Here is a 12500-nt window from a genome sequence, read left to right as displayed (position 1 = left end):
GATGAGGCCGAAAGGGTGAGCCCTCTCGGCCTGGGGAGAGCTGAACACCGCTGTCAGCCTCTGGAGGACGTAAAAGACCGAGAAAAGGCACAGATGAGGCCGAAAGGGTGAGCCCTCTCGGCCTGGGGACAGCTGAACACCGCTGTTGGCCTCTGGAGGATGAAAAGGACCGAGGAAAGGGCCAACATGAGGCCGAAAAAGAGGCATTAAAGGCGGACATGGGTGGCGCTGTCCAGCGCTGTCCAGTGCTGAAGTGAAGATTTTCCAAGTGCAGCGCTCCAGGATAAAGAGAAAAAATGACCTGGAGGTTGGGGAGGACCGAGAAAAGGCAAAGTTGAGGCCGAAATGGTGAGCCCTCTCGGCCTGGGGACTGCCAGAGGCCGCTGTTAGCCTCTGGAGGATGAAAAAGACCGAGGAAAGGCACATGTGAGGCCGAAATGGTGAGCCCTCTCGGCCTGGGGACAGCTGATCACCGCTGTCACCCTCTGGAGGATGTAAAAGACCGAGAAAAGGCACAGATGAGGCCGAAAGGGTGAGCCCTCTCGGCCTGGGGACAGCTGAACACCGCTGTCACCCTCTGGAAGTCCAACTTTCGAAAAAGTTTCTAAGTGTCACTTTCGAAAAAAAGTTTCTAAGTCAGCCTGGAGGTTGGGGAGGACCGAGAAAAGGCAAAGATGAGGCCGAAAGGGTGAGCCCTCTCGGCCTGGGGACTGCCAGAGACCGCTGTTAGCCTCTGGAGGACGTAAAAGACCGAGAAAAGGTCAATATGAGGCCGAAATGGTGAGCCCTCTCGGCCTGGGGAGAGCTGAACACCGCTGTCACCCTCTGGAGGACGTAAAAGACCGAGTAATGGTCAATATGAGGCCGAAATGGTGAGCCCTCTCGGCCTGGGGAGAGCTGAACACCGCTGTTAGCCTCTGGAGGACGTAAAAGACCGAGTAATGGTCAGAATGAGGCCGAAATGGTGAGCCCTCTCGGCCTGGGGAGAGCTGAACACCGCTGTTAGCCTCTGGAGGACGTAAAAGACCGAGAAAAGGCACAGGTGAGGCCGAAATGGTGAGCCCTCTCGGCCTGGGGAGAGCTGAACACCGCTGTCAGCCTCTGGAGGACGTAAAAGACCGAGAAAAGGCACAGATGAGGCCGAAATGGTGAGCCCTCTCGGCCTGGGGAGAGCTGAACACCGCTGTTAGCCTCTGGAGGATGTTAAAGACCGAGTAAAGGCAGAGATGAGGCCGAAAGGGTGAACCCTCTCGGCCTGGGGACAGCTGAACACCGCTGTCACCCTCTGGAAGTCCAACTTTCGAAAAAGTTTCTAAGTGTCACTTTCGAAAAAAAGTTTCTAAGTCAGCCTGGAGGTTGGGGAGGACCGAGAAAAGGCAGAGATGAGGCCGAAAGGGTGAGCCCTCTCGGCCTGGGGACAGCTGAACACCGCTGTCACCCTCTGGAGGACGTAAAAGACCGAGTAATGGTCAATATGAGGCCGAAATGGTGAGCCCTCTCGGCCTGGGGAGAGCTGAACACCGCTGTTAGCCTCTGGAGGACGTAAAAGACCGAGTAATGGTCAGAATGAGGCCGAAATGGTGAGCCCTCTCGGCCTGGGGAGAGCTGAACACCGCTGTTAGCCTCTGGAGGACGTAAAAGACCGAGAAAAGGCACAGATGAGGCCGAAATGGTGAGCCCTCTCGGCCTGGGGAGAGCTGAACACCGCTGTTAGCCTCTGGAGGATGTTAAAGACCGAGTAAAGGCAGAGATGAGGCCGAAAGGGTGAGCCCTCTCGGCCTGGGGACAGCTGAACACCGCTGTCACCCTCTGGAAGTCCAACTTTCGAAAAAGTTTCTAAGTGTCACTTTCGAAAAAAAAGTTTCTAAGTCAGCCTGGAGGTTGGGGAGGACCGATAAAAGGCAGAGATGAGGCCGAAAGGGTGAGCCCTCTCGGCCTGGGGACAGCTGAACACCGCTGTCACCCTCTGGAGGACGTAAAAGACCGAGTAATGGTCAATATGAGGCCGAAATGGTGAGCCCTCTCGGCCTGGGGAGAGCTGAACACCGCTGTTAGCCTCTGGATGACGTAAAAGACCGAGTAATGGTCAATATGAGGCCGAAATGGTGACCCCTCTCGGCCTGGGGACAGCTGAACACCGCTGTTGGCCTCTGGAGGATGAAAAGGACCGAGGAAAGGGCCAACATGAGGCCGAAAAAGAGGCATTAAAGGTGGACATGGGTGGCGCTGTCCAGCGCTGTCCAGTGCTGAAGTGAAGATTTTCCAAGTGCAGCGCTCCAGGATAAAGAGAAAAAATGACCTGGAGGTTGGGGAGGACCGAGAAAAGGCAAAGATGAGGCCGAAATGGTGAGCCCTCTCGGCCTGGGGACTGCCAGAGACCGCTGTTAGCCTCTGGAGGATGAAAAAGACCGAGAAAAGGCACATATGAGGCCGAAATGGTGAGCCCTCTCGGCCTGGGGAGAGCTGAACACCGCTGTCAGCCTCTGGAGGATGTAAAAGACCGAGAAAAGGCACAGATGAGGCCGAAAGGGTGAGCCCTCTCGGCCTGGGGACAGCTGAACACCGCTGTCACCCTCTGGAAGTCCAACTTTCGAAAAAGTTTCTAAGTGTCACTTTCGAAAAAAAGTTTCTAAGTCAGCCTGGAGGTTGGGGAGGACCGAGAAAAGGCAAAGATGAGGCCGAAAGGGTGAGCCCTCTCGGCCTGGGGAGAGCTGAACACCGCTGTCAGCCTCTGGAGGACTTAAAAGACCGAGAAATGGTCAGAATGAGGCCGAAATGGTGAGCCCTCTCGGCCTGGGGAGAGCTGAACACCGCTGTCAGCCTCTGGAGGACGTAAAAGACCGAGTAATGGTCAATATGAGGCCGAAATGGTGAGCCCTCTCGGCCTGGGGAGAGCTGAACACCGCTGTTAGCCTCTGGAGGACGTAAAAGACCGAGAAATGGTCAATATGAGGCCGAAATGGTGAGCCCTCTCGGCCTGGGGACAGCTGAACACCGCTGTCACCCTCTGGAAGTCCAACTTTCGAAAAAGTTTCTAAGTGTCACTTTCGAAAAAAAGTTTCTAAGTCAGCCTGGAGGTTGGGGAGGACCGAGAAAAGACAGAGATGAGGCCGAAAGGGTGAGCCCTCTCGGCCTGGGGAGAGCTGAACACCGCTGTCAGCCTCTGGAGGACGTAAAAGACCGAGTAATGGTCAATATGAGGCCGAAATGGTGAGCCCTCTCGGCCTGGGGAGAGCTGAACACCGCTGTTAGCCTCTGGAGGACGTAAAAGACCGAGTAATGGTCAATATGAGGCCGAAATGGTGAGCCCTCTCGGCCTGGGGAGAGCTGAACACCGCTGTTAGCCTCTGGAGGACGTAAAAGACCGAGTAATGGTCAATATGAGGCCGAAATGGTGAGCCCTCTCGGCCTGGGGAGAGCTGAACACCGCTGTTAGCCTCTGGAGGACGTAAAAGACCGAGTAATGGTCAATATGAGGCCGAAATGGTGAGCCCTCTCGGCCTGGGGACAGCTGAACACCGCTGTCACCCTCTGGAAGTCCAACTTTCGAAAAAGTTTCTAAGTGTCACTTTCGAAAAAAAGTTTCTAAGTCAGCCTGGAGGTTGGGGAGGACCGAGAAAAGACAGAGATGAGGCCGAAAGGGTGAGCCCTCTCGGCCTGGGGAGAGCTGAACACCGCTGTTAGCCTCTGGAGGACGTAAAAGACCGAGTAATGGTCAATATGAGGCCGAAATGGTGACCCCTCTCGGCCTGGGGAGAGCTGAACACCGCTGTTAGCCTCTGGAGGACGTAAAAGACCGAGTAATGGTCAGAATGAGGCCGAAATGGTGAGCCCTCTCGGCCTGGGGAGAGCTGAACACCGCTGTTAGCCTCTGGAGGACGTAAAAGACCGAGTAATGGTCAATATGAGGCCGAAATGGTGAGCCCTCTCGGCCTGGGGAGAGCTGAACACCGCTGTTAGCCTCTGGAGGACGTAAAAGACCGAGTAATGGTCAATATGAGGCCGAAATGGTGAGCCCTCTCGGCCTGGGGACAGCTGAACACCGCTGTCACCCTCTGGAAGTCCAACTTTCGAAAAAGTTTCTAAGTGTCACTTTCGGAAAAAAAAAAAAAAAAAAAAAAAAAAAGTTTCTAAGTCAGCCTGGAGGTTGGGGAGGACCGAGAAAGGGTCAAGATAAGGCCCAAAGGGTGAGCCCTCTCGGCCTGAGGTAGGCTGAAAAATGCTGCCCCCCTGTGGAAGTCATTGGATTTAGGGAACCAGGGGTCTGAGCCATGGGATTTAGGGAACCAGGGGTGTGAGCCATGGGATTTAGGGAACCAGGGGTCTGAGCCATGGGATTTAGGGAACCAGGGATGTGAGCCATGGGATTTAGGGAACCAGGGGTCTGAGCCATGGGATTTAGGGAACCAGGGGTGTGAGCGAAAAAAAGTTTATGGAACCAGGGGCGTGAGCGAAAAAAGTTTATGGAACCAGAGGCACGAGGTTTTGCTGGCTGTGGCTATGTGTTGTTAGCCGAGATGGGTGCTTAATAGTGGGTCCGCAGGATAGAGAGGTGCAAGAGGTCCCTGGAGGTGGGTGACCGGAGGGAGGTGGTGGCATGGCCCCCCCCCCCCCCCCCCCCCCGGGGTGTGGGTGGGTGTGTGTGTGGTGAGGCCGAGGAGAGTGAGAGGGAGAGGCTAGAGGAGGGTGAGGGAGTGCTTGGTGCTCTTGGGTCTGCTGGAGGAGGGTGAGGGAGTGCTAGAGATGAAGTGTGGGGCTTTGGGTGCTCCAGGGTGGGATGGAGGAGTGTGACAGAGAGCCTGGTGCTCTGTGAGAAGCGTGAGAGTGATATAGACAAAGTGTCTGGCTTTGGGTGCTCCTGGGTGGGCTGGAGGAGGGTGAGGGAGTGCCTGGTGCTCCTGGGTGCTCCTGGGTCAGATGGAGAAGTGTGACAGAGTGCCTGGGGCTCTGGAGGAAGGGTGGGAGAGATAGAGACAGAGTGTCAGGCTTTGGGTGCTCCTGGGTGGGCTGGAGGAGGGTGACAGAGAGCCTGGTGCTCTGTGAGAAGCGTGAGAGTGATAGAGACAAAGTGTCTGGCTTTGGGTGCTCCTGGGTGGGCTGGAGGAGTGTGAGGGAGTGCCTGGTGCTCCTGGGTGCTCCTGGGTCAGATGGAGAAGTGTGACAGAGTGCCTGGGGCTCTGGAGGAAGGGTGGGAGAGATAGAGACAGAGTGTGGGGCTTTGGGTGCTCCTGGGTGGGCTGGAGGAGGGTGACAGAGAGCCTGGTGCTCTGTGAGAAGCGTGAGAGTGATATAGACAAAGTGTCGGGCTTTGGGTGCTCCTGGGTGGGCTGGAGGAGGGTGAGGGAGTGCCTGGTGCTCCTGGGTGCTCCTGGGTCAGATGGAGAAGTGTGACAGAGTGCCTGGGGCTCTGGAGGAAGGGTGGGAGAGATAGAGACAGAGTGTCAGGCTTTGGGTGCTCCTGGGTGGGATGGAGAAGTGTGACAGAGTGCCTGGTGCTCTGGGTGCTCCTGGGTCGGCTGGAGGAGTGTGAGAGACAGCCTGGAGCTCTGGAGGAAGGGTGGGAGAGATAGAGATACAAAGTGTGGGGCTTTGGGTGCTCCTGGGTGGGCTGGAGGAGGGTGACAGAGAGCCTGGTGCTCCTGGGTCGGCTGGAGGAGTGTGAGAGACAGCCTGGGGCTCTGGAGGAAGGGTGGGAGAGATAGAGATACAAAGTGTGGGGCTTTGGGTGCTCCTGGGTGGGCTGGAGGAGGGTGACAGAGAGCCTGGGCTCATGGGTCTGCTGGAGGAGTGTGTGAGAGACAGCCTGGGGCTCTGGAGGAAGGGTGGGAGAGATAGAGACGGGCTTGGGGTGCTCATGGGTCGGATGGAGAAGTGTGACATGAAGCCTGGGTCTCTGGGTGCTCCTGGGTGGGCTGGAGGAGTGTGTCAGAGTCCCTGGGGCTCTGGAGGAAGGGTGGGAGAGATAGAGACAAAGTGTCGGGCTTGGGGTGCTCCTGGGACGGATGGAGAAGTGTGACATGAAGCCTGGGTCTCTGGGTGCTCCTGGGTGGGCTGGAGGAGTGTGGCAGGCAGCCTGGAGCTCTGGGGGGAGAGGTGGGAGGGCTGGGGGTCAAAGGGCCCCGTTGCTGGTGCACCCAGAGCGGATACAGATGTGTGGCAGGCAGCCTGGAGCTCTGGGGGAGAGGTGGGAGGGCTGGGGGTCAAAGGGCCCCGTTGCTGGTGCTCCTGGGGGGGGGGGGGGGGGGGGGCTGGAGGAGTGTGGCAGGCAGCCTGGAGCTCTGGGGAGGGCTGGGGTCAAAGGGCCCCGTTGCTGGTGCTCCTGGGTGGGCTGGAGGAGTGTGGCAGAGTGCCTGGAGCTCTGGGGGAGAGGTGGGAGGGCTGGGGTCAAAGGGCCCAGTTGCTGGTGCTCCTGGGTGGGCTGGAGGAGTGTGACAGAGTGCCTGGAGCTCTGGGGAGGGCTGGGGGTCAAAGGGCCCCGTTGCTGGTGCTCCTGGGGGGGCTGGAGGAGTGTGACAGAGTGCCTGGAGCTCTGGGGAGGGCTGGGGTCAAAGGGCCCCGTGGCTGGTGCTCCTGGCTGGGCTGGAGGAGTGTGACAGAGTGCCTGGAGCTCTGGGGGAGAGGTGGGAGGCCTGGGGGTCAAAGGGCCCCGTTGCTGGAGCTCCTGGGTGGGCTGGAGGAGTGTGGCAGAGTGCCTGGAGCTCTGGGGAGGGCTGGGGTCAAAGGGCCCCGTTGCTGGTGCTCCTGGGTGGGCTGGAGGAGTGTGGCAGAGTGCCTGGAGCTCTGGGGAGGGCTGGGGTCAAAGGGCCCCGTTGCTGGTGCTCCTGGGTGGGCTGGAGGAGTGTGACAGAGTGCCTGGAGCTCTGGGGAGGGCTGGGGTCAAAGGGCCCCGTTGCTGGTGCTCCTGGGTGGGCTGGAGGAGTGTGACAGAGTGCCTGGAGCTCTGGGGGAGAGGTGGGAGTCCTGGGGGTCAAAGGGCCCCGTTGCTGGAGCTCCTGGGTGGGCTGGAGGAGTGTGGCAGAGTGCCTGGAGCTCTGGGGAGGGCTGGGGTCAAAGGGCCCCGTTGCTGGTGCTCCTGGGTGGGCTGGAGGAGTGTGGCAGAGTGCCTGGAGCTCTGGGGAGGGCTGGGGTCAAAGGGCCCCGTGGCTGGTGCTCCTGGCTGGGCTGGAGGAGTGTGACAGAGTGCCTGGAGCTCTGGGGAGGGCTGGGGTCAAAGGGCCCCGTTGCTGGTGCTCCTGGGTGGGCTGGAGGAGTGTGACAGAGTGCCTGGAGCTCTGGGGGAGAGGTGGGAGTCCTGGGGGGTCAAAGGGCCCCGTTGCTGGAGCTCCTGGGTGGGCTGGAGGAGTGTGGCAGAGTGCCTGGAGCTCTGGGGAGGGCTGGGGTCAAAGGGCCCCGTTGCTGGTGCTCCTGGGTGGGCTGGAGGAGTGTGGCAGAGTGCCTGGAGCTCTGGGGAGGGCTGGGGTCAAAGGGCCCCGTTGCTGGTGCTCCTGGGTGGGCTGGAGGAGTGTGACAGAGTGCCTGGAGCTCTGGGGAGGGCTGGGGTCAAAGGGCCCCGTGGCTGGTGCTCCTGGCTGGGCTGGAGGAGTGTGACAGAGTGCCTGGAGCTCTGGGGGAGAGGTGGGAGGCCTGGGGGTCAAAGGGCCCCGTTGCTGGTGCTCCTGGGTGGGCTGGAGGAGTGTGACAGAGTGCCTGGAGCTCTGGGGAGGGCTGGGGTCAAAGGGCCCCGTGGCTGGTGCTCCTGGCTGGGCTGGAGGAGTTTGACAGAGTGCCTGGAGCTCTGGGGGAGAGGTGGGAGGCCTGGGGGTCAAAGGGCCCCGTTGCTGGTGCTCCTGGGTGGGCTGGAGGAGTGTGACAGAGTGCCTGGAGCTCTGGGGGAGAGGTGGGAGGCCTGGGGGTCAAAGGGCCCCGTTGCTGGTGCTCCTGGGTGGGCTGGAGGAGTGTGACAGAGTGCCTGGAGCTCTGGGGAGGGCTGGGGTCAAAGGGCCCCGTGGCTGGTGCTCCTGGCTGGGCTGGAGGAGTGTGACAGAGTGCCTGGAGCTCTGGGGGAGAGGTGGGAGGGCTGGGGGTCAAAGGGCCCCGTTGCTGGTGCTCCTGGGTGGGCTGGAGGAGTGTGACAGAGTGCCTGGAGCTCTGGGGGAGAGGTGGGAGGCCTGGGGGTCAAAGGGCCCCGTTGCTGGTGCTCCTGGGTGGGCTGGAGGAGTGTGACAGAGTGCCTGGAGCTCTGGGGGAGAGGTGGGAGGCCTGGGGGTCAAAGGGCCCCGTTGCTGGTGCTCCTGGGTGGGCTGGAGGAGTGTGACAGAGTGCCTGGAGCTCTGGGGGAGAGGTGGGAGGCCTGGGGGTCAAAGGGCCCCGTTGCTGGTGCTCCTGGGTGGGCTGGAGGAGTGTGGCAGAGTGCCTGGAGCTCTGGGGGAGAGCTGGGAGGCCTGGGGGTCAAAGGGCCCCGTTGCTGGTGCTCCTGGCTGGGCTGGAGGAGTGTGGCAGAGTGCCTGGAGCTCTGGGGGAGAGCTGGGAGGCCTGGGGGTCAAAGGGCCCCGTTGCTGGTGCTCCTGGGTGGGCTGGAGGAGTGTGGCAGAGTGCCTGGAGCTCTGGGGAGGGCTGGGGTCAAAGGGCCCCGTTGCTGGTGCTCCTGGGTGGGCTGGAGGAGTGTTGCAGAGTGCCTGGAGCTCTGGGGGAGAGGTGGGAGGCCTGGGGGTCAAAGGGCCCCGTTGCTGGTGCTCCTGGGTGGGCTGGAGGAGTGTGGCAGAGTGCCTGGAGCTCTGGGGGAGAGGTGGGAGGCCTGGGGGTCAAAGGGCCCCGTTGCTGGTGCTCCTGGGTGGGCTGGAGGAGTGTGGCAGAGTGCCTGGAGCTCTGGGGGAGAGGTGGGAGGCCTGGGGGTCAAAGGGCCCCGTTGCTGGTGCTCCTGGGTGGGCTGGAGGAGTGTGGCAGAGTGCCTGGAGCTCTGGGGGAGAGGTGGGAGGCCTGGGGGTCAAAGGGCCCCGTTGCTGGTGCTCCTGGGTGGGCTGGAGGAGTGTGGCAGGCAGACTGGAGCTCTGGGGGAGAGGTGGGAGGCCTGGGGGTCAAAGGGCCCCGTTGCTGGTGCTCCTGGGTGGGCTGGAGGAGTGTGGCAGAGTGCCTGGAGCTCTGGGGGAGAGGTGGGAGGCCTGGGGGTCAAAGGGCCCCGTTGCTGGTGCTCCTGGGTGGGCTGGAGGAGTGTGACAGAGTGCCTGGAGCTCTGGGGGAGAGGTGGGAGGCCTGGGGGTCAAAGGGCCCCGTTGCTGGTGCTCCTGGGTGGGCTGGAGGAGTGTGGCAGAGTGCCTGGAGCTCTGGGGGAGAGGTGGGAGGCCTGGGGTCAAAGGGCCCCGTTGCTGGTGCTCCTGGGTGGGCTGGAGGAGTGTGGCAGAGTGCCTGGAGCTCTGGGGGAGAGGTGGGAGGGCTGGGGGTCAAAGGGCCCCGTTGCTGGTGCTCCTGGGTGGGCTGGAGGAGTGTGACAGAGTGCCTGGAGCTCTGGGGGAGAGGTGGGAGGCCTGGGGGTCAAAGGGCCCCGTTGCTGGTGCTCCTGGGTGGGCTGGAGGAGTGTGGCAGGCAGCCTGGAGCTCTGGGGGAGAGGTGGGAGGCCTGGGGGTCAAAGGGCCCCGTTGCTGGTGCTCCTGGGTGGGCTGGAGGAGTGTTGCAGAGTGCCTGGAGCTCTGGGGGAGAGGTGGGAGGCCTGGGGGTCAAAGGGCCCCGTTGCTGGTGCACCCAGAGCGGTTACAGATGTGTGGCAGGCAGCCTGGAGCTCTGGGGGAGAGGTGGGAGGGCTGGGGACAAAGGGCCCCCGTTGCTGTTGCACCCAGAGCGGTTACAGATGTGTGGCAGGCAGCCTGGAGCTCTGGGGGAGAGGTGGGAGGGCTGGGGGCAAAGGGCCCCGTTGCTGGTGCTCCTGGGTCGGCTGGAGATGTGTGGCAGGCAGCCTGGAGCTCTGGGGGAGAGGTGGGAGGGCTGGGGACAAAGGGCCCCCGTTGCTGTTGCACCCAGAGCGGTTACAGATGTGTGGCAGGCAGCCTGGAGCTCTGGGGGAGAGGTGGGAGGGCTGGGGACAAAGGGCCCCGTTGCTGTTGCACCCAGAGCGGTTACAGATGTGTGGCAGGCAGCCTGGAGCTCTGGGGGAGAGGTGGGAGGGCTGGGGACAAAGGGCCCCCGTTGCTGTTGCACCCAGAGCGGTTACAGATGTGTGGCAGGCAGCCTGGAGCTCTGGGGGAGAGGTGGGAGGGCTGGGGGCAAAGGGCCCCGTTGCTGGTGCTCCTGGGTCGGCTGGAGATGTGTGGCAGGCAGCCTGGAGCTCTGGGGGAGAGGTGGGAGGGCTGGGGACAAAGGGCCCCCGTTGCTGTTGCACCCAGAGCGGTTACAGATGTGTGGCAGGCAGCCTGGAGCTCTGGGGGAGAGGTGGGAGGGCTGGGGGCAAAGGGCCCCGTTGCTGGTGCTCCTGGGTCGGCTGGAGATGTGTGGCAGGCAGCCTGGAGCTCTGGGGGAGAGGTGGGAGGGCTGGGGACAAAGGGCCCCCGTTGCTGTTGCACCCAGAGCGGTTACAGATGTGTGGCAGGCAGCCTGGAGCTCTGGGGGAGAGGTGGGAGGGCTGGGGGCAAAGGGCCCCGTTGCTGGTGCTCCTGGGTCGGCTGGAGATGTGTGGCAGGCAGCCTGGAGCTCTGGGGGAGAGGTGGGAGGGCTGGGGACAAAGGGCCCCCGTTGCTGTTGCACCTAGAGCGGTTACAGATGTGTGGCAGGCAGCGACACTTAGAAGAATTTGTGAAAATGAAGAAAAGTGGAAAAAATTTCTAAGTGCCGTGACACTTAGAAGAATTTGTGAAAATGAAGAAAAGTGGAAAAAATTTCTAAGTGCCGTGACACTTAGAAGAATTTGTGAAAATGAAGAAAAGTGGAAAAAATTTCTAAGTGCCGTGACACTTAGAAGAATTTGTGAAAATGAAGAAAAGTGGAAAAAATTTCTAAGTGCCGTGACACTTAGAAGAATTTGTGAAAATGAAGAAAAGTGGAAAAAATTTCTAAGTGCCGTGACACTTAGAAGAATTTGTGAAAATGAAGAAAAGTGGAAAAAATTTCTAAGTGCCGTGACACTTAGAAGAATTTGTGAAAATGAAGAAAAGTGGAAAAAATTTCTAAGTGCCGTGACACTTAGAAGAATTTGTGAAAATGAAGAAAAGTGGAAAAAATTTCTAAGTGCCGTGACACTTAGAAGAATTTGTGAAAATGAAGAAAAGTGGAAAAAATTTCTAAGTGCCGTGACACTTAGAAGAATTTGTGAAAATGAAGAAAAGTGGAAAAAATTTCTAAGTGCCGTGACACTTAGAAGAATTTGTGAAAATGAAGAAAAGTGGAAAAAATTTCTAAGTGCCGTGACACTTAGAAGAATTTGTGAAAATGAAGAAAAGTGGAAAAAATTTCTAAGTGCCGTGACACTTAGAAGAATTTGTGAAAATGAGAAAAAGTGGAAAAAATTTCTAAGTGCCGTGACACTTAGAAGAATTTGTGAAAATGAGAAAAAGTGGAAAAAATTTCTAAGTGCCGTGACACTTAGAAGAATTTTCGAAAAGCTGAAAATATTTCTAAGTGTCGCGGCACTTAGAAGAATTTTCGAAAAGCTGAAAATATTTCTAAGTGTCGCGGCACTTAGAAGAATTTTCGAAAAGCTGAAAATATTTCTAAGTGTCGCGGCACTTAGAAGAATTTTCGAAAAGCTGAAAATATTTCTAAGTGTCGCGGCACTTAGAAGAATTTTCGAAAAGCTGAAAATATTTCTAAGTGTCGCGGCACTTAGAAGAATTTTCGAAAAGCTGAAAATATTTCTAAGTGTCGCGGCACTTAGAAGAATTTTCGAAAAGCTGAAAATATTTCTAAGTGTCGCGGCACTTAGAAGAATTTTCGAAAAGCTGAAAATATTTCTAAGTGTCGCGGCACTTAGAAGAATTTTCGAAAAGCTGAAAATATTTCTAAGTGTCGCGGCACTTAGAAGAATTTTCGAAAAGCTGAAAATATTTCTAAGTGTCGCGGCACTTAGAAGAATTTTCGAAAAGTTGAAAAAAATGAAGGGAGAGCTGACCAGGTTTCAGCTCTCCCTTCTCCCGTTGGCACTTAGAAAAAAATTCGGGAGAAGGGAGAGCTGACAAGGGCTCAGCTCTCCCTTCTCCCGTTGGCACTTAGAAAAAAATTCGGGAGAAGGGAGACCTGACAAGGGCTCAGCTCTCCCTTCTCCCGTTGGCACTTAGAAAAAAATTCGGGAGAAGGGAGAGCTGACAAGGTCTCAGCTCTCCCTTCTCCCGTTGGCACTTAGAAAAAATTTCGTGAGAAGGGAGAGCTGACAAGGTCTCAGCTCTCCCTTCTCCCGTTGGCACTTAGAAAAAATTTCGTGAGAAGGGAGAGCTGACAAGGTCTCAGCTCTCCCTTCTCCCGTTAAACACTTAGAAAAAATTTCGTGAGAAGGGAGAGCTGACAAGGTCTCAGCTCTCCCTTCTCCCGTTGGCACTTAGAAA

This window comes from Labrus bergylta, chromosome 2 (genome assembly GCF_963930695.1).
Source record: "Labrus bergylta chromosome 2, fLabBer1.1, whole genome shotgun sequence".
Lineage (NCBI taxonomy): Eukaryota > Metazoa > Chordata > Actinopteri > Labriformes > Labridae > Labrus > Labrus bergylta.
The sequence above is the reverse complement of the archived record's forward strand: the minus strand, read 5'-3'. Positions refer to the sequence as shown.